An 18,926-nucleotide genomic window follows, 5' to 3' on the forward strand; every position below is an offset into this window, starting at 1 on the left:
TCTACTTGCACTTTTGAAGTGCTTTGGAACTGCTAGGTTGGCAGGAGCAAGGACTGAGCAACAGGAGCTCAACCCATTGCGGGGATTTGAACCGCCGACCTTCTTATCGGCAAGCCCAAGTCTCAGTGGTTTAATAAGTAGTCCCTATTAATTAATGGTGTTGCTCCAAGTAATCTTCTCCCCCCCCCTTTTACTCTCCATCATCTGCAGCTCCACCCCTCATACGGTGGCTGTGTAAGGCCCTTTCCGCTTTCTGCTCTTCCCATTTCACAGCCCTCCATGCTTTCTAATGATAACGTGTCAGCCAGCTGTTCTGGCTCTGATGTTTCCCCCGCCTCCCCTTCCATTATCTCTCATCTGTGTCTTTCTTTCGTCTCAGAGTCATGACCTTCTGTTGTTGTAAATCTATACTGTCCTTTTTTCGGGAAGGTTTGTGGGGGGCAGCCTCCACCATTCCTCTTCAGCCCAGTCCCCGACAACACCTGACACATGCACTGCATCACATTCTCAGCATGTTTGCTCTCCTGTCTCAGCAGCATCTACACTGGCTTGGTCACATCCACAGAATGGAAGATGGCAGGATCCCCAAGGATGCTGGGGAGCTGGCCTCAGGCACCAGGTCCATTGGCCGGCCAACTCTTGTGTTACAAAGATGACATGAGGGCTGGCAACATCAACCCTGCCATGTGAGAACCCCTTTCAGATGACTGGTGCCTGGAGACAGGTCACGCATCCACAGCAGTAACCAGAGGAGGAACGAATGCTCGGAGGAGCACAGAAAGAAGGAAAACCATGATACAGAAACCTGCAGCAGCACAACCGGACGCCTTAATCTGCCCCAGCTGCAACAAAACACCCTTCTCCTGTATCAGTCACTGCAACCGCAGCAGGCACAGTAACCTTCCAATAGTTTGACTTCACCCCCAACGGCACACTCCATTGTCTCCCCAAGACAGACAGATGCCAACAACAATGGAGAATTGGTGGCCCTCTAGTAACCCCTGGGGAGCAGGGAGAGTTTCCGTATCTTCATCTCCATGTAAAACTACCTCCTCCTCCACAGACCTCCAGAGCCGATGAGGTTTCTGAGCTTTACAAACAGGTAATTCATCCGAGCAGGTCTCATTTAAAAGCTAAGAAGTAGAGTTTTATTGGTATATTTCACTATAACCACCAGTAAACCACCCAGGCCAGAAGCACAGATCAGAGTGTACATTTAATTAACCAAGTAATAAGCTGTTTGTGTGGGGTTCCATAAGTTCAGAATCTGGTGGATCAAATTAATCCCCATTTTACCCTGCGGATTGAACAGGGAGCTGGGAATTGGATCCCACTCAATATTTCTGTCTCTTTTCGCAGGGCAGTCTTGCCTGCCCGGGGTTACCCTTCTGCTGGATTGGTGTATCTTTATCACCACATGAGGGTGGAGGGCCACTTAATTAATTTTTCAGAGAGCTCTGAGCAAAGGGACCCATTAGAGCACAAAGCTGCGTTAATTACACATCTCTCATCTTAAGTATTTTAATAAACTCTCTTTCGCAGTAACAATTAACAGCATTCCTCTCAACAGACACCAGGCGATTTGTTAGGAGTCGGCAAGTACAGGTCACTGCAGCATGTGGTGTGTCTGAATAGGAACCTAAAAATCAGCATTTCCCTTCGCAGCTTGGATAACAAATATAGAAACACTTGTGACCCCCCCCCCCCCGTTAACTTTAGATGTGACTAAATCCCACAGTTTCCTGCATGTGACATGGTGCGTTGAGTACATGGATTCTGTAGTGGAGAAATATTTTCCTAAAAAGTTCTAAGCAATCAGCTGCTTTTGAACCTTTTAACAGCTTAGCATGAATGCAGTAGCATGGGGATACATACTTGACTTCAGTTAATCTTTCTTTCATAACATTTGTATGCTACTTGATTGTAAAAACACACACACAACCTCAAAGAAGTTTGCCAAAAATAAAACAGTAAAATTGAAGGGAGGGCGGAATCACAAACATACTTTAAAACATACAAAAGTTAAAAAACTAAAACAAATTAGAATTACCTCAACTTTCTAAGGGTCTGGGTAATAATTCATTTATACCCTGCCCATCCGGCTGGGTTTCCCCAGCCACTCTGGGCCTGTCCCAACAGAATATTAAAAAAGGAGAAAACATCAAACATTAAAAGCTTCCCTAAACAGGGCTGCCTTCAGATGCCTTCTAAAAGTCAGGTAGTTGTTTATTTCCTTGACATCTGGTGGGAGGGTGTTCCACAGGGCAGGCGCCACCATCGAGAAGGCCCTCTGCCTGGTTCCCTGTAACCTCGCTTCTCGCAGAGAGGGAACCACTGGAAGGCCCTTAGAGGAGGACCTCAGTGTCCGGGCTGAATGATGGGGTAGAGACGCTTATCTAAACAATGGAGGTGCTCCAAAAAGAATACAGTGAAGGCATCTGCTTTCTCTCAATAGTCCCCATCTCTTAACAGATGCATGCCTGTTCCATCGAACATCCTATTGAGTTCAATTGAATTGACTTGCAGGAAGGTTGGCTAAAATTGCAATCTAAAATGAGGGTGACGTGAGGTTCTTTCCTCTTATGGTTATTACTTAGAGCCTCCGTGTTAGTTATTAATAATAAAATTCAAAACTGTATAGTTCTTGAACACATGCCAGTTGAGAATCAAGCCTAAATAAAGTGCAGCAAATGATTAATTAAAAACAACAACCAACAATTTGTTAAATACAAGTTCTCATAAAAACTGCAGAAAGCAAGCATCATCTTGGAAAAAACCAACAGCATTCTAGGGTAAAAATAAAATAAAATGTATTTACCCAGGAGGGAAGAAAAATAAATTTGGGAAAATAACAAGTGGAAATGCAGCAGCGCTGCTACTTTAGAGACTATTAAAAAGGCCTATTAAGATGGGATGTGTATGTTTCTTAGACTTCCCCTAGAGAATCCAACTAGCACTTTGCACATCTCCTTTAACTGCTGTGCAAATTGAGAGAAGCTTAAATTCCAATGATCAAATCCCATTAGGCTGTCCTCTTCAGATGTACTCTTTCTCTGTGAGTGGAAGAAAGCAAGGTCTTTTGCCTGTTTGTTTCTATTTCTGGTGATCGCCAAAGAAAGCAACCAAGCTCGTTTGGGGAAGGCTGGTAAGAAATAGCATAAAAGCCCCAAACTTTTTAACACCTGAGGAGCCAGGCATTCATAAACAAAGCTCCTGCTGCTGCTGCTGCTGCTGCTGTCAGATGCTTTGTTTTCCAAAGCACTGAAGAAGAAGAAAGTGCCTTGGTCCAAAATTAGCTGGTCTTTTTCATGCAGTGCCTATCTTTAGAGGAGGTGTTGGTAGAACTACAAAAATAGACCATTTTCAGCAGCCAGTTTGTGTTATATTTAGGCAGTGGGATGGTGGGGGTGCTCTAACAGGCACAGTGAGACAGTGACTCTTCCCCCTTTGGACTGTACATTAAACAGATAAGAGACGCATGTGCTTGAGCTATCCTAGGGGGAAAGAGAATTGGTCCAAGATGCAAAAGAAATTGGCCTGCAGTGCTTACGAGGTGCATGGGAAGAAGCATTGGGGTAAAAGTAATCTCCTTTGCAAACGCTTCTTGTTTGGGTTATCTCCTGTCTTCAGCTGTCAGTTTAATCACCGAGCTGGAAAAACTGCCTTGGAGAGGGGGGGGGGGTTGTTTATGCCAGGTGACTTCAATAGGGGCTGGCATAACGATGTTTCAGAATTCCGCTTAGAATTTGTCAGGGTTTTTAAAGAAGGGGTCTAGCCTCTGGCATTTTGGCACTCAAGGCAAAGCAGTGAAATTCTTCCCAATAGGAGAATGTGGAACTATTGAATGGTCATCCTGGGGACTGGGGTGGCACACATCATTTGCTTTCCAGCACTGCAAACCGATCACAACCTGATGGCCACCAAGTGTCAGGCAAACAATTCCAGCAATTGGTTTAAAGCAGTGTTTCCCAACCTTGGGTCTCCAGCTGTTTTCAGACTACATTTCCCATCATCCCTAACCACTGGCCTTGCTAGAAGAAGAAGAAGAAGAGTTTGGATTTGATATCCCGCTTTATCACTATCCGAAGGAGTCTCAAAGCGGCTAACAATCTCCTTTCCCTTCCTCCCCCACAACAAGCACTCTGTGAGGTGAGTGGGGCTGAGAGACTTCAAAGAAGTGTGACTAGCCCAAGGTCACCCAGCAGCTGCATGTGGAGGAGCAGAGACGCGAACCCGGTTCCCCAGGTTACGAGACTACCGCTCTTAACCACTACACCACACTAGCTAGGGATGGTGGGAGTTGTAGTCCAAAAAACAGCTGGAGACCCAAGGTTGGGAAATACTGGTTTAGAGCACCATAGAGTTGTGAAGACAGAGTAGGATCCACAGCTGGTTGAACACCAGTACCCAGTGTGTGTTCATTGAAAGTAAGTGCCAGGGTATGGTTGTAGGCAGGACGAGGACCAATAAGCTGAAGCTACGTCCTTTGTAGATAGAGACACTGTGGTGGCCAGGTCTGAGAATTGGGGATTGTTCCTGTTCTGCATGGGATTGCACTCCTTCTGAACGAACAGTTACATGGTTCATGGGTGATCTTGGAACTTTGTCTATGGAGGTCCAGGTAACCCTTACAAAAAAAGAGTGCCTGCCACCAGCTTTGGCTGGTGCATCAACTGTGCCCCTTCCTGAACAGGGTTAGTTTAGCCTCTGTAATACATGGGCTGGTAATCTCACATTGAGACTACAGTAATGCACTCATTGTGGGGCTTTCCTTATGGGTGTTCTAGAAGATGCAGCTGTACCAGAATGCTGCAGCCTGGGTGGAAGGTGGTCCCCCTTTCTGGGCACATATCACACCCATGCTAAGCGATCTGCAGGTGCTGCCTGTAAGCCACCAAGTCAGTTGTAAGGTCTTCTTGTTTTACATATGAAGCCCTAAACTACTCTGAACCAGACTGCTTGACTTTGCCTGCATTGCCCAGTAAGAGCATTTAGATAAATGGAACACAGTTAGCCTTGCCATGGGCTAAGGTTTATCTATCGGTTTGCAGTGATGTGAGGCGGGCCTTTTCACTGGTGCTGTGGAATGCCCTCCCTGCTGAAATATGAGAGGCATTCTGCTAGCTTTGGGAGATGAACCTGCTTACATAGGCATTTCCCATCGCCTCTCAACCCAAATCTCCTGTTTCAATTACTGGGTTGTTTTATTGTGCGTGCAGTATAATTGTGTGTTTTAATGGTGGATTTTTATATTTTAATGCTTGTTTAATTGTTTTTTAAATGTGTAAATTACTTAGAAGCCTATTTCAGCATCAAGTGATAGATAGATAGATAGATAGATAGATAGATAGATAGATAGATAGGCAGAGGCCTCATACGAACCTGGGGTATGTGCAAAATGGAATTTTTTTTTTTTGCTTTTCAACTTTGGTGTAAATGATTTGGATGAGGGCATGGAGGGGATGCTTTTTAGATTTGCAGATGTTGTGAGGCTGGTATGGGTAGTTAATGTCACAGAAGACGGAATCTATATTCAAAACAGTTTCTGTCCGTCTGGAACTCTGAACCATGAAATTCAACAGAGATAAATGTAATGTCTTGCATTTAGATTTTTTAAAAATCAAATGCATGTTTATGGGATGAGGTAGACACCTCTGTAATCCCATCAGTGTTGGGCTCTGCTTTGAAGCTAGAAAAAACTGTTGTATACATAGATGGCCTGAGATGTCTGCTATGTCAATAGGCAAGAGAGCTGGTTGGTTTTGTGTGGGGAGCTGTGTGGCTTGCAGGCTTGCAGTGTACTGAGTTAGCGTGCCTGAGATCCAGGAAAAAAATGCTTTCTAGAAGCACCTTTAAACATGACTGTTTTCCTGCACAGGTATCATGTCTGTATCATGTATCATAGAATATGTGCTTTTCTTCCACATGGAAATTTATTAATGTAAGAAAATTGCCATGTGAAAAGCATGCAGTTGGGATGAGCCATCGGGTTACTACTACTACTACTACTACTACTACTACTGTCAATTGGCACTTAAATACTCTCTTGGCATTCAGTGGTTATAAATTAATAAATAGCAAAAACAGAAATATAAATATAAATTAATGCAGACAGGCTATTCGCTATCAAAAAGCTTACTAACCAGGTTTTCAAAAGAGCCCTCAAAACAGCAATGGCTTTTTGTTAACTGGGCAGACATGTCCTCTATAGCTATCACAGTTTTAGGGAGTGACTCTTATGGACTAGAACCACCCTTGAAAAATTGCATCGGTTTCAGCAGTTTTTGATGTATGAGCCGAAGTGGACTGTCTTACCCAATAACCAGTGCTCTTGCACATACACACACACAGGTCGTAGGAAAGGGGGGGCAGGCCGCCCCATCATGGAGGGGGGTGACAAATTATCAAGGAACAATTTCTGCCCTACTAGGGCGGTTCATAAAAAACTTTTTTTTAAAAAAAATGCCTGCTCCAAAGGTCTTTTCTTACTACACTAGGGATTATATAGCTACATATGAAATTTCATGCATATCAGTTAATATCTTGACCCTCCTCCACGAAAATAGCTGTTTACTTGGCCGTTTTCCTATGTCGTGAAGGTTGAAATTTCAACAAAGCGCGTGCCTTTGCTAGACTCTTTTCGGGCACCTGCTAAAAGCATTCTTCTTTAGGCAAGCATACCTAGATGCTTAGGAAGTTAAAGTAATTTTCATCTTAATATTTTAGCTTTTGTATGTTTTAAAGTAGGATTGTTAATTTTTCTTGATTTTACTGCTGTGGTTTTTTGTTTTGTTTTTTAAAATAATTTTTATTAAATAAATAAACAATATAAATAAAATAACACAAGCCAAAACACAATCCATTCTGTAGATTGAAGTATCTGTCCATAGTCGCCTACTTGTTATCTGAGACTCAGAATCCACATTCCTCTGTAAGAAAATATGAAATAACGTAAAACCATTTTTGCAGGCCAACCCCCCCCCCAAAAAGCCCAACAATGTGAGGAGGGGACAATAAATTTTCTGCACTGGGTACCACCTGACCTTCCTACCCCTCTGCACACACACACACACACACAGCGTGCAAAAGCCATTCATCCCATGAGAAAATAACCAGCAGCATGTAGCATTTGAGATCTGGTGGTGATAAAGTACTTTTGCAATAAACTGCTTGGCCAAAGTAACTTTAAACAAGCCTGGTTTACAGTGCCCTAGACATACATCCAGAGTTGCTTGCATTGAGCAATAAAACAATCTGTTTCCAAAAAAATAAATAAAAAACAAGAGATAACATGCATGCTTGCTAAGTCCAGTCTTGCCTGAGCATTAAGCAAGTTAAGACCAAACCAAGTTGCAGGGCAAGGGAGGATCATTGACAGGCAAATGAGCAAGGTCTTGGTGCTTCATGTTCCAGGGACTCAGTGGCACTTTGCAGAACCGAGCAAATAACTAAAATAACACCCTCACTTTAATTAATACTCATCCCTAGGAACCAAGGGCCTCGGGCCATTGGTGGGTCAGGCTCTTTTTGACTAAAGTAACAGAGCCAGGAATGCCAGCAGAAGCTAAACTCCTACACTCCAACCCTCTGTTATGGCAATGGTACTTTTATGTTGCTGTTGTGGCAGCACCAGATTACCGTGCAATGCTGCAATTTTGAAATGCACAAAGGCAGAAGGAAGTCCCTTTTTCATATAATTTCATTTGTGCATATATTTTAGGGTGCAAATAGGGATGGAGTACTTCAGTGGTTTTACGGGATTTGTTTTTCAGAAACATGAAAATCCCCCTCCCCCCTTTTAAGGAGTTAAAAATATGCAAGAACCCTGGCCTTACTGCCTTAGCGCGGAACCGCTGCAAAGGTAGCATCAGAAGCAACCAATTAGTTCAGCACACAGAGACTTGTTGAAAACATATTGTGAGCCAGAGGGCCGTACCTAATTTGCACAGCTTATTTATGTACTCCAAATATAATTCACATAATATTTGCACGAACTTGGTGGACTCCGCACTGCTGGTGGACATATGGCAACACTTCTGCGATGCCATTTGTGCAATTTCATACGACGAGCAAGAAGTTGCAGCTATTGGGGTGGAATCCGTTGTTATATTTACACCAAAGGTTCGGCAATTAACATTTCCCTCGTAAATATATGAACAGGTGGAGACGGTGGCAGACAAAGCAAGTCCTAATGTGTGTTAGAATTAGAGCATATGTCTTCTCTTCAGCTGAGGCTGGCTGATCATCAGCGTCCTGGGATGGCTATGCCCAAATGAGCAAAGTTATCGCCAAGAAAACAGGTTGGACTAAGAAATGATGATATGTGAAAGCATAAACAAGGAGCCTTTGAGTGGTGCAAGTTAAGGAAATTTAGACCCTGGAATTGATATTCTTACAGGGACTCTGCTTCTCTATTCCTGGTATGTTAAAGCAAAAACTCCTGGAAATTTTTGGTTTGTGAGGGGGGTAAAGGTAAAGGGACCCCTGACCATTAGGTCCAGTTGTGGCCGACTCTGGGGTTGCGGCCCTCATCTCGCTTTATTGGCCGAAGGAGCCGGCGTACAGCTTCCGGGTCATGTGGCCAGCATGACTAAGCCGCTTCTGGCGAACCAGAGCAGCGCACAGAAATGCCGTTTACCTTCCCGCAGTAGTGGTTCCTATTTATCTACTTGCACTTTGGCATGCTTTCGAACTGCTAGGTTGGCAGGAGCAGGGACCGAGCAACGGGAGCTCACCCTGTCACGGGGATTCCAACCATCAACCTTCTGATCGGCAAGTCCTAGGCTCTGTGGTTTAATCTACAGTGCCTCTTAATAACTCTCAGCACCCTAGCAAACTGCAGTTCCCAGGATTTTTTGGCAGAAGCCATGACTGTTTAAAGTGGCATAATACAGTGGCACCTTGGGTTACAGATGCTTCAGGTTACAGACTCCGCTAACCCAGAAATAGTACCTTGGGTTAAGAACTTTGCTTCAGGGTGAGAACAGAAATCGCGTGGCGGCAGCGGGAGGACCCATTAGCTAAAGTGGTACCTCAGGTTAAGAACAGTTTCAGGTTAAGAATCGACCTCCAGAACAAATTAAGTTCTTAAGCTGAGGTACCACTGCACTGCCTGAAATGTATGGGACCTTAGAAATGAGGGAGAGTTAACAACAAACCATTTTCTCTAGCCACTATTATTTATTCTGTAGATTTATATCCCACTTTTCGACTCACAACATTTATGAAACACAAGAAGAGCCACATGCACACTAAACAAAACAACTAGCTCCATCGAACCAGTACGAGATGTTTCTTCCCACAGGGCAGATGGTATCAACAGGCCCTCATGTTGTCTTCACCTGCCTCCAAGTTAAGAACGTGATGACACAAAAATAGCCTGCTGGATCATGTCAGTGGCCTATCTAGTCCAGCATCCAGTTCTCACAGTGGCCAACCAGTTGCCTGTGGGAAACCAGGGAGCAGAACGAGAGCCCTCTCCCCTCTCATGGTTTCCACCAACTGGCCTTCAGAAGCATTTCTGCCATCAACTGTAGAGGCAGAGCATAGTCATCATGACTTGTAGGCATTGATAGGTTTATCCTCCATGAATTTGTCCAATCCTCTCTGAAAGCCATTCAAGTTGGCCGATTTTGCCCTCAAGTTACTAAGACTATTTTAACACACTGGATCATCCCAAATGATCAAAGAATTAGACAAATCTATGAAGGTTGTATTGCAATAAAACTTTCCTGTGTAGGTGGGAAATAATATTGGATGCTTCAGTAGCAAATATGGACTTTTATCTGGAAATGAGCAGGAGGGAAGGAACAAAATTAAAAGCATCATGCTATATATATGTATATTTTTCATGTAAGTACTTGTGCAAACCCAGTATTCTAGTTTAATAAGTATAAACCTTCAGGGTGAGAACTTTGTGCTGCTATTTAGGGATAATTTGGGGTATTGCAATAAAAAAAACCTGTTCTCTTTTGTTCAGATTTCCTGAAAAGTAAGAGTGAAATGACAAACCAACATGTTTGCCTGTGACACACCTGTTAAAGGTACAGAAACCCTATCCAGGAGGGGGGGGGGAGATATTCTTGCTCTGACCAAAGGAGCAGCCCTTTCAACTGGACCAGAAATGATGCCAACATCTCTTAGTACTGAAACACATGGTTGCTTGCCTGCTTTGTGGCAAACTAGTTGTCTGACTTGTTCTCCAAGAACAGAAGTTGACATTTTTTTTCCACCACTGCCAACTGTCTAAATATGGCTTGAGGTTGCATGTTGGTACAAAAGCTGCAGATTCGGCTTGTGGTGAGCAAGTCAGATGACCTGCTCCTGACTTGTAGGCAGACTCTAGTCAGCATGGGGGGGCAGGGGGAGAGAAGCTGAATGAGCTACACACATTATGAATACAGTGGCTGTATGCACACTGTTGTATCCTGCAGCAATGTGGAGAACATAGGTGCATGTATATGAATCTTTAAACAACTGGGTACACTCTGCTCAGAACTGGCAGACCCAGTCTGGGTTCCCCGGCTGACATCTATAGCTGTCTAAAGTTGTGTCTGAACACACAAGTTTGTTGTCCATGCTGCTGTAAGAAACCCCAAAGACCATCGGAAGCTGCCTCGTACTAAGTCTGACCATTGGTCCATCAGGTTTAGTGTTGGACTACACTGTTATTGGACTACAATTCCCATCATTGCTAGCCATCAGGACCAGTGGGCAAGGATGATGGGAGCTGTAGTCCAACAATAGCTGAAGACCCAAGTTTGAGAAATGCTGGCCTACACCGACTTGCAGGAGCTATCCTGGATATCAGAGAGTGTATGTTTCCTAGCGCTACCTGGCCGTACTGAGAATGCTTCACCATCTAGCTATATGGCCCTTCTTCTAACTGTACACATAGCAGCCATGTTTGTTGTCACTGTGTAAGATGCACAGCTGTCAGCCCAAGACATTTCAGTGCCTCAGGTGGAGCAGCAAATGGTGCCTGTTGTCACCACCCAGTCAAGGGGCAGAAGGACGTGGTGGCGCTGTGGTCTAAACCACTGAGCCTCTTGAGCTTGCCGATCAGAAGATTGGTGGTTCAAATCCATACGGCAGGGTGAGCTCCCATTGCTCTGTCCCAGCTTCTGCCAACCTAGCAGTTCAAAAGCATGCCAGTGCAGGTAGATAAATAGGTACCGCTGCGGCAGGAAGGTAAACGCCGTTTCTATGCACTCTGGCACTTGTCACAGAAGCTGTTTAGTCATGCCCTCCACATGACCCAGAAAGCTGACTGTGGACCAACACCGGCTCCCTCAGCCTGAAAAGCGAGATGAATGCTGCACCCCATAGTCACCTTTGACTGGACTAACCGCCCAGGTGTCCTTTACCAAAGGGCAGAGTACTCAGCCATGTTGTTGTGGCATTGTGAGTAGAGCACAGTCACCTCTCTCTCCTCCTAGTGGTAAAACCCCCCAATAATAATGCATTCAAAAAGAAACAATGCGCAAAATCAGCTGCTTCACTCAGTTTATTGTGGGGCCTAGCAGCTGCCCTTCATCTTGAGCGATGATTCATAGTGGGACCATGTGCAAAGCAGGGCCGGGCCCTGTGTTTTTAAACCTTTGTTTGCTTAGAAGATATCTTACAGCACTCTTCAAACATGGGTTATCAGAGCAAGGCAGTGGCATCTGAGGGATTTCCTCCCAAAGCAAATACCATCTTCAGAGAAAGCACCTCAGGACCACAACAGGAAATGAAAGGGTTCATTCCCACCCACCCACTTCCTGCTTTGCCAGATGGGTCTTTGGGCTGAGGCCTGTCTTTTATTTCATTTATTTCATTTTTTATTGGATTTATATACCGTCTTTCATCATAAGATCTCAGGGCGGTTCGCAGAATGAAACACAGGATAAAAACCAAGTAAATAATTAAAAACAAGACATGCACAACAATACCCGGCCCCCTTTCCACAGACACATGTAAAATGCTGTAGAAGACAAATCAGCTAAAGGCCTGGTTGAAGAGGAATGTTTTCTCCTGGCGCCTAAAGGTGTATAATGAAGGCGCCAGGCAAACCTCCCTGGGGAGAGCATTCCTGAAACGGGGAGCCATAGCAGAGAAGGCCGGTTCTTGTGTTGCCACCTTCTGGACCTCACACGGAGGATGCACACAAAGAAGGGCCTCAGATGATGATCACAGAGTCTGGGATGGTTTATATGGGGAGGGGCGGTCCTATTATCCTTACAGTGTAAGCTTAATAGTTAGCTATCCCCTCCCCTGTCATTTTTTTAAAAACCCTCACCAGGTAAATATAAAGATGCTTTTTCAGCAATGGCGTTTTCTTAGTTTCATTTCATTTTAACCCCATCTTTTCTCCAAGGAGCTCAAGATACATGATTCACCCTCTTCCCATTTTATCCTCACAACAACCCTGTGAGGTAGGCTAGGCTGGGAGACATTTAGGTCAGTATTGTCTGCACTGACTGGCAGCAGCCCCCAGGGTTTCAGTCAGGAGGCGTTCCTAGCCTCATTTGCAGGCACCAGCAGGTGAACCTGGGGCTTTTTGCATGCAAAACCACTGAGCTACTCCTCTTCCCCCAGTGATTGTTTTTCAGAGAACTCAAGGTTTACTCTTCCGAATGTGAACCAATTAAAAACCACCAGCACCAAACTTGATTATCTTCCCCACTGGTGATATTGGGTTGTGCAGTAGGAGCCCAAGAAATGTTTGCTAACTTCCTTCCACATGTCAGTGTGGCTATTAGCCACAGCCTGTTCACCCGCAAAGAGCAAGTGTGGCATGCAATTGTTTTCGTCTATTCCTTGGCAGTGGCTCCTTGCATGACCTGCTTGTTTGGCTCAGTCAATACTAAAACCTGGAGCAGAAAAGGCATTGTTGCTGTTGCTGTTGTTGCTGCCCTTTGTCAGATCCCACTAGTGAACCATGCTGGGAGCTCCTGCCAGAGGATAATGTGAAAAGAGAGCCCAATGGCGCATGCAGATCTCTTCTGCACAAAGCTCAATATTTCAGGCAGTGGCTTCAAGCTATTAATTGATTGCCGTTGTCTGTTGCTGCTGGGAGCCATTCTAAGCGAGAAGCCTTGGGACAGGCAAAAAGCTCACCGATTAAACTTTTTAAAGAGTTGAAAGATGCTTACTCTACTGCCAGACTTCTCAGCATGCAGAGTCAAGATCACTTAACAGGAATTGCTCAGAAGAGAAGCTGTGCTCGTCTTTTGTTGCAAAGAATGTCAAGCTTATGCCATAATAAATTTGTTTGTCTTAAAGATGCCACAAAACTCTTGGTTGTTTTTTGCGTGGATTAGTACTTCTTGAGTGCTAATCTGTTACACAGGTATCCTGGCTTTTCTCCAAACTGCTTGAAGTGGCACCCATGATTCTCTGCACCCCTTTCTCCAGCAACACAGAGAGGTATATTAGGCTGAGCTATACTGATTGGTCCAAGGTCCAGTTGAACAGAGATTTGAACCTGGATCTCTTTGGCCCTACTTCAGTTCTCTAAGCACTGAACAAGATGGTTCTCTTTAACCACTATGCTTTAATTATCATTTTATATTTCCAATCAGGATGGCTAAAGGGCTGAATTATTTCTACTTTTCTAACACATGTTTCTAACACAGTATTGTCAACAATGACTGGCAGCCCCTCTCCAGTTTTTTTGCCAGACTTTATTCCAATGCTACCTGGAGATGTTGGGGACTGAGCCCGAGAACTTGAGTATATCCTTTATTGTGGACCTATGAACTTTCGCCCATTGCAACTAAAAGGCCCGGGGGAACAAGAAGGTCTTCAGCTGGAGCCTAAAAGACAGCAACCAAGTATAGGCAGCAGCCAAATTTTTCTGGGGAGGGCATTGGATAAATGGGGTGCCATCACTGAAAAGGCCCTGTCCATAATAACCATCCACATCACATCAGTAGGCAGAGGAACTTGGAAAAGGTCCTCCCACTGAGGATCTCAAGGACTAGGTGAGTATATATGGGACAAGGGAGTCCTTTTATGCAGCAATGTGAGTTCCTTCTCAAGGCTGGAGATTGCCAAGAGAATTCTGATGAAGATGGAAAGGGAAGTGGAAATTGTCATTGGTCAGGAATGGAAACTGGTCATGTGAATATGATTTGTATTAGTTCACACTGTTGTTTTCTTCTAAATCTGCAAGTGATATGCAGTTACAGTGGTACCTCGGGTTAAGTACTTAATTCATTCCGGAGGTCCGTTCTTAACCTGAAACTGTTCTTAACCTGAAGCACCACTTTAGCTAATGGGGCCTCCTGCTGCCGCCACACCGCCGGAGCACGATTTCTATTCTCATCCTGAAGCAAAGTTCTTAACCCGAGGTACTATCTCTGGTTTGGCGGCGTCTGTAACCTGAAGCATCTGTAACCTGAAGCATCTGCAACCCGAGGTACCACTGTTAATAACTTTTTAAACATTATTTTGACATTTCTTTTACATTGAAATGGATGTAAACCATGCAAATTGTTGCATAAGTTATGCAGTTGCCATAACACATGTTAAATAGCAGGCAGCAACACAAATAATTTTTTTATTTTTTTATAATAAATTTTTTATTAATTTTCCAATGCAATCATACAATTTTATCCAAATTTTAACAAATTTTAACAAAGTACTCTTTTTGGTCTTCCTTCAGCTTCTCTGGTAATCATCCATATTTACCCTTCAATACGCATTCCTTTAATTGCATTGCCATTTGTCTTCCCTCCCTTTTCTATTTTCTTTCAACAATACCTCTTAAAATTTTACAGTGCTTCTTGAAACCCCACTAGCGTTGTTTGCACCTCACATATATTTTTCAGATAATCTACAAATTTTCCCCAATCCTCGATGAACTTTTGGTTTCGGGCATAACTTATTTTCCCAGTCAATTTGCGACACAAATAACTTAGGATTTGGTGGACCCTGAACTGCAGCAGAAACAGTGCTGATTGTGGTGGACGCAGGTTGGAATAGAAACTGTGATGCCATGTTGCATCCCTAATCAATGTTGCTTCACTTCATACATTACTATTTCTTTTTTAAACACAACCATCCAAAATCTCTTGGGCGGACCAGTAACATTTCAGTGTGCACATGTAGCAAAGCATGTATTTTCAGCTACAAATATTGAGCAGCTAGCTGCACACCATAGGGGTATTATATGGATACACTACATGGGATGGATTGTGACTGCACATGTAGGCTGCTTGATCCTTTCGCTCATATCACATTTTATACATTTGTAGTAGCCTTTCTAGGCAGATGTTGGTGCATTCTTCCCAAATGAAAACAAACATTCTGCATCAAGGAAAACCAGATTTGGGGCTGAAAACAAACAGCTCGTACACATTTGGTTTTTTTTCTGATGGGAATCAAGGATGAAGTAAACGTGCAATAATCTCGAAGAAACAAAGCTGGACAGGTTCAAAAGTGGCCAGAGGCAAGCCTAATTACACTTCATTTGCATAGATCTTAAAGCCCACACAAGAAGCAAGGCAGCACAGATAATAATACCTTAGCTTAGTCCACACTCACTTACTTTCTCAGGCATTGCCACCTCCATGGATAATACCAGCAGTTAGTTAGAAACATTCTGGTTGCACTTCATTGTCCTATTTATATGATTATTGAACTCATCATTCCTGGCTTTTGCTCTCGTAGTTCTCTTCTAAAAGCAAGGCATGGTGTGTGTGTGGTTTGTTTGTTTTTTCAATACTTTGCCGCAATGAAAAAGAAAGATTGGGTGAATGCATATGACAATTTACCAAGTGCAGGTAAAACCTCGTGGCAAGGCAGTCATGATATCGAGCTAACAGGATGTCCTTTCATGGGCTGCATCCCCCAAAGAATCATGGGAATTGTAGTTTACCCCCACAGAGCCACAATTCCCATCACCCATAAACTACAGTTCCCAGGATTCTTTGGGGGAAGTCACATGGCATGTCCACCATCCTAAAATCTGAACTTTGGGCTCCTTGAACCCACCTGAACTTTGGGCCCACCTGAACTTTGGGCTCCTTGAACACCAGCCTTGCCTTTGTCAAATCAGAAAGAATCCATGCCTCGCTGAAGGAGGCTCCCACATTTTCTGCAAATTTGTTCTCACACTGCCCAGGGATGCTCTCACACCCTCCGCCCAAGCTACTTACGTCCCGATGGCGCTGGCCGAAAGTGGGTAATGTGAGTGCAACGTCTGCCAAGGACATTTGGTAACAGAGCAGAAAGTTTCCAGCCAAATGGCACAGTGTAACTAGATCAGCTACAGGCAGTGCTATCCCAACTCTGTTGCCTCTGGCTGACCCATTCCTCCTCCTATTACTTAATTTTGTTTTGCTCCTGTTGCAGGCTAGGTACTGTACACACAGGGACAACATGGTCCCTGCTCAGCTGGTTTGGAGAATTGCACAACCTGACTCAAGTTGCAGCCTTTCCTGTATTCAGTTACATCTAATGGTTGGACACAGCCTCTGGACCAACTCTGCAGTCTGAAAGCACCCAGAGACCTCTTAAAACCAGAGGTGCCATCAGAACAAGACCTTGGGACAGAAGTCCAGGGTTCCTCCTAGCAGAAGGGGAAGTAATGCACATTAGCATCTATACAGCCCACCTCTGCTCCCCCCCCCCAATACCTTTAGTATCTAGTCTCTGAAATTACCTAACCACAGCACTGCTTACACCTGGCAAAACAAAGTTCCAGGAGCCATAAACTTCCAGCTCTATGCTTCTATGACAACTTCCTACCCCTGCAACGTTTGAAAATTCATTCTGTAACAATTCAGAATTTTTAGTTGGGCATCAAAGGTGAGTTGATTTTTTTAAACAAAAAACAACATTTTTTTTCTGATTCCTAGTTGACAGGAGAATTTGACACATAGACCCAGAGGACGGTTGCCAGTAAACAAAACTTATCTCTTCTGGCAAATTACATTGATTAATAGCTGAGAAATCCATTTACAAAGGCACCTGGAGAGAGGAGACTGTAGGATTTAATACAATGAAGGTATTGTAAGGTAGCAGCAAAATGAAAAGGATCCTTAAAATCAGCATACTCCACTTGTGCTTTAGACAGAAGTGCCATGTTTCTTGGTATTGTAGCTCAATATTTCCATCTTTTTCACTCCAAAATTCTTCTGTAGCTATTATGTACTATTTATATTTACTCATTACCTCGTGATATAGATTCCTTGGGTGGCATGCAGTAGCCAAGACTGCACCCCCTTCCCATGAATGTAAAGGGAAAGTTAGCATCAGGCTGGGGAACCAATGGCTCCAGTTGTTGTTGGACTCCAGTTCCCACCAGCCCCAGCCAGCCTGGCCAATGGTCAGCCATTAAGGGAGTTGTAGTCCAGCCATATTTGGAAGGCCACATCCCTGCATTGGCACTATAGAGCCAATTCTACAAGTGAAGTCGGTACATTTTTCCCCAGGTGTTGAGTGGATGGCTGGCTTGTGACTGGCACATTCCGGCTCTTAAAACCCAGGCAGTCTCCCAGCTTTCCTGTCTCTAAACCTGGCCCTCTGGAGCAATCTGGGGAGATCAGAAAAGCTGGACCTCAGGTGCCTCAGATGCCTTCAATCCCATTCCTACACCTGTACAGTTACTTGGATTTGTAATACACAGGTATATGCACTTGTTTTCATGCTCTGCAATTTGGTTCTCAAGTTACATAGGCGCTCTCACTCATTCTGGCTGCGGCCAAAGAGTTTTAGATTTATGCTGCCGCTGGCAAGACACTACCCAGACCCACAGGTTATAGATTTGCCTAGAATCTCACCATTCATCTTCCAAATGTCATGTAAACTGGAAATGCAAGGTGCCAACTCCAGCTGTCTACTGCACTGGATGTATGAAACCATCACAGCAAAATGTCTGTATTAAGTTCTTAGAAAGTTAGAAAAGAAAACCCACCTATTGAATCTGTGACAGCACAAAGATTCTTTGTCTGACTTCCATCCATCCTGCAAGGAGGAATCTGCTATCGCATCCACAAGCAAAAGGGCTTTCAAACTGGTGGGCTCACATTGACTTATTATTATTTAATAATTTCTATTAAATTTTCTGTTTTACATTTTAGAATATTAATTTAAACAACCCGACCTTAAAATATCAATGACCTCCCTTCTTCTCTTTCCATGGTTCATTTTGCACAACATAGATCCTTACATAAACTAAATCATTCAGTACAGTGATACCTCAGGTTACATACGCTTCAGGCTACATACACTTCAGGTTACAGACTCCGCTAACCCAGAAATAGTACCTCAGGTTAAGAACTTTGCTTCAGGATGAGAACAGAAATCGTGCTCCAGTGGCGTGGCGGCAGCAGGAGGCCCCACTAGCTAAAGTGGTGCTTCAGGTTAAGAACAGTTTCAGGTTAAAAACGGACCTCTGAGCCCATCTGACCTGGACAAGAATTGACCAAATATGGATTACTAGATGTCTGGCACCTAAGGTCAGAAAGGTGGAAATCTGCCCAAAGACCTGCTCCGACCATAACGCTTTGAGAATGGACCTGACACTAATACCATCCAGCTCCTTTCGATGGAAGATGAATGACAATCTATTTAGAGATCAGGAGATTATTAAGAAGGCCCAAAAAGTTTTGAAGGACTATTTTGAAATAAATCTGAATACAACGGTGGAAAAAAGAACAATTTGGGACGCGAGTAAAGCCGTGATGAGAGGGTTCTTAATACAACAGAATGCTATTAAGAAAAGGAAACAAAATGAAAAGAAAGATAAGATCTTGGAAAAAATAAAAGAGCTAGAAAAGAAGCTAAGAGGAAACCCGAAGTCGCAGCCGACTCTGAGAGAAATTAAACTCCACCAGGCACAATATTCTAGACTGATCAATCAGGAAATAGAATGGAAGATTAAGTCAATGAAACAAAAAACGTTTGAATCGGCTAATAAATGTGGGAAACTGCTG

General features: G+C 43.8%; 2 long non-coding RNA genes across 2 annotated transcripts in view; both read left to right on the plus strand.

Moving 5' to 3' along the window:
• The window catches only part of LOC309366082, a 36,538-nt gene that overhangs the window by 9,055 nt on the left and 8,557 nt on the right, over positions 1-18,926 (plus strand). The gene's annotated exons all lie outside the window — the stretch shown is intronic.
• On the plus strand, positions 310-15,287 carry LOC309366039. The gene is made up of 3 exons (XR_014166431.1): positions 310-1,102; positions 12,809-14,404; positions 15,243-15,287. It is a non-coding gene; the product is annotated as an uncharacterized lncRNA (long non-coding RNA).

This window comes from Podarcis melisellensis, assembly GCF_964234715.1.
Source record: "Podarcis melisellensis genome assembly, chromosome: 3".
NCBI lineage: Eukaryota > Metazoa > Chordata > Lepidosauria > Squamata > Lacertidae > Podarcis > Podarcis melisellensis.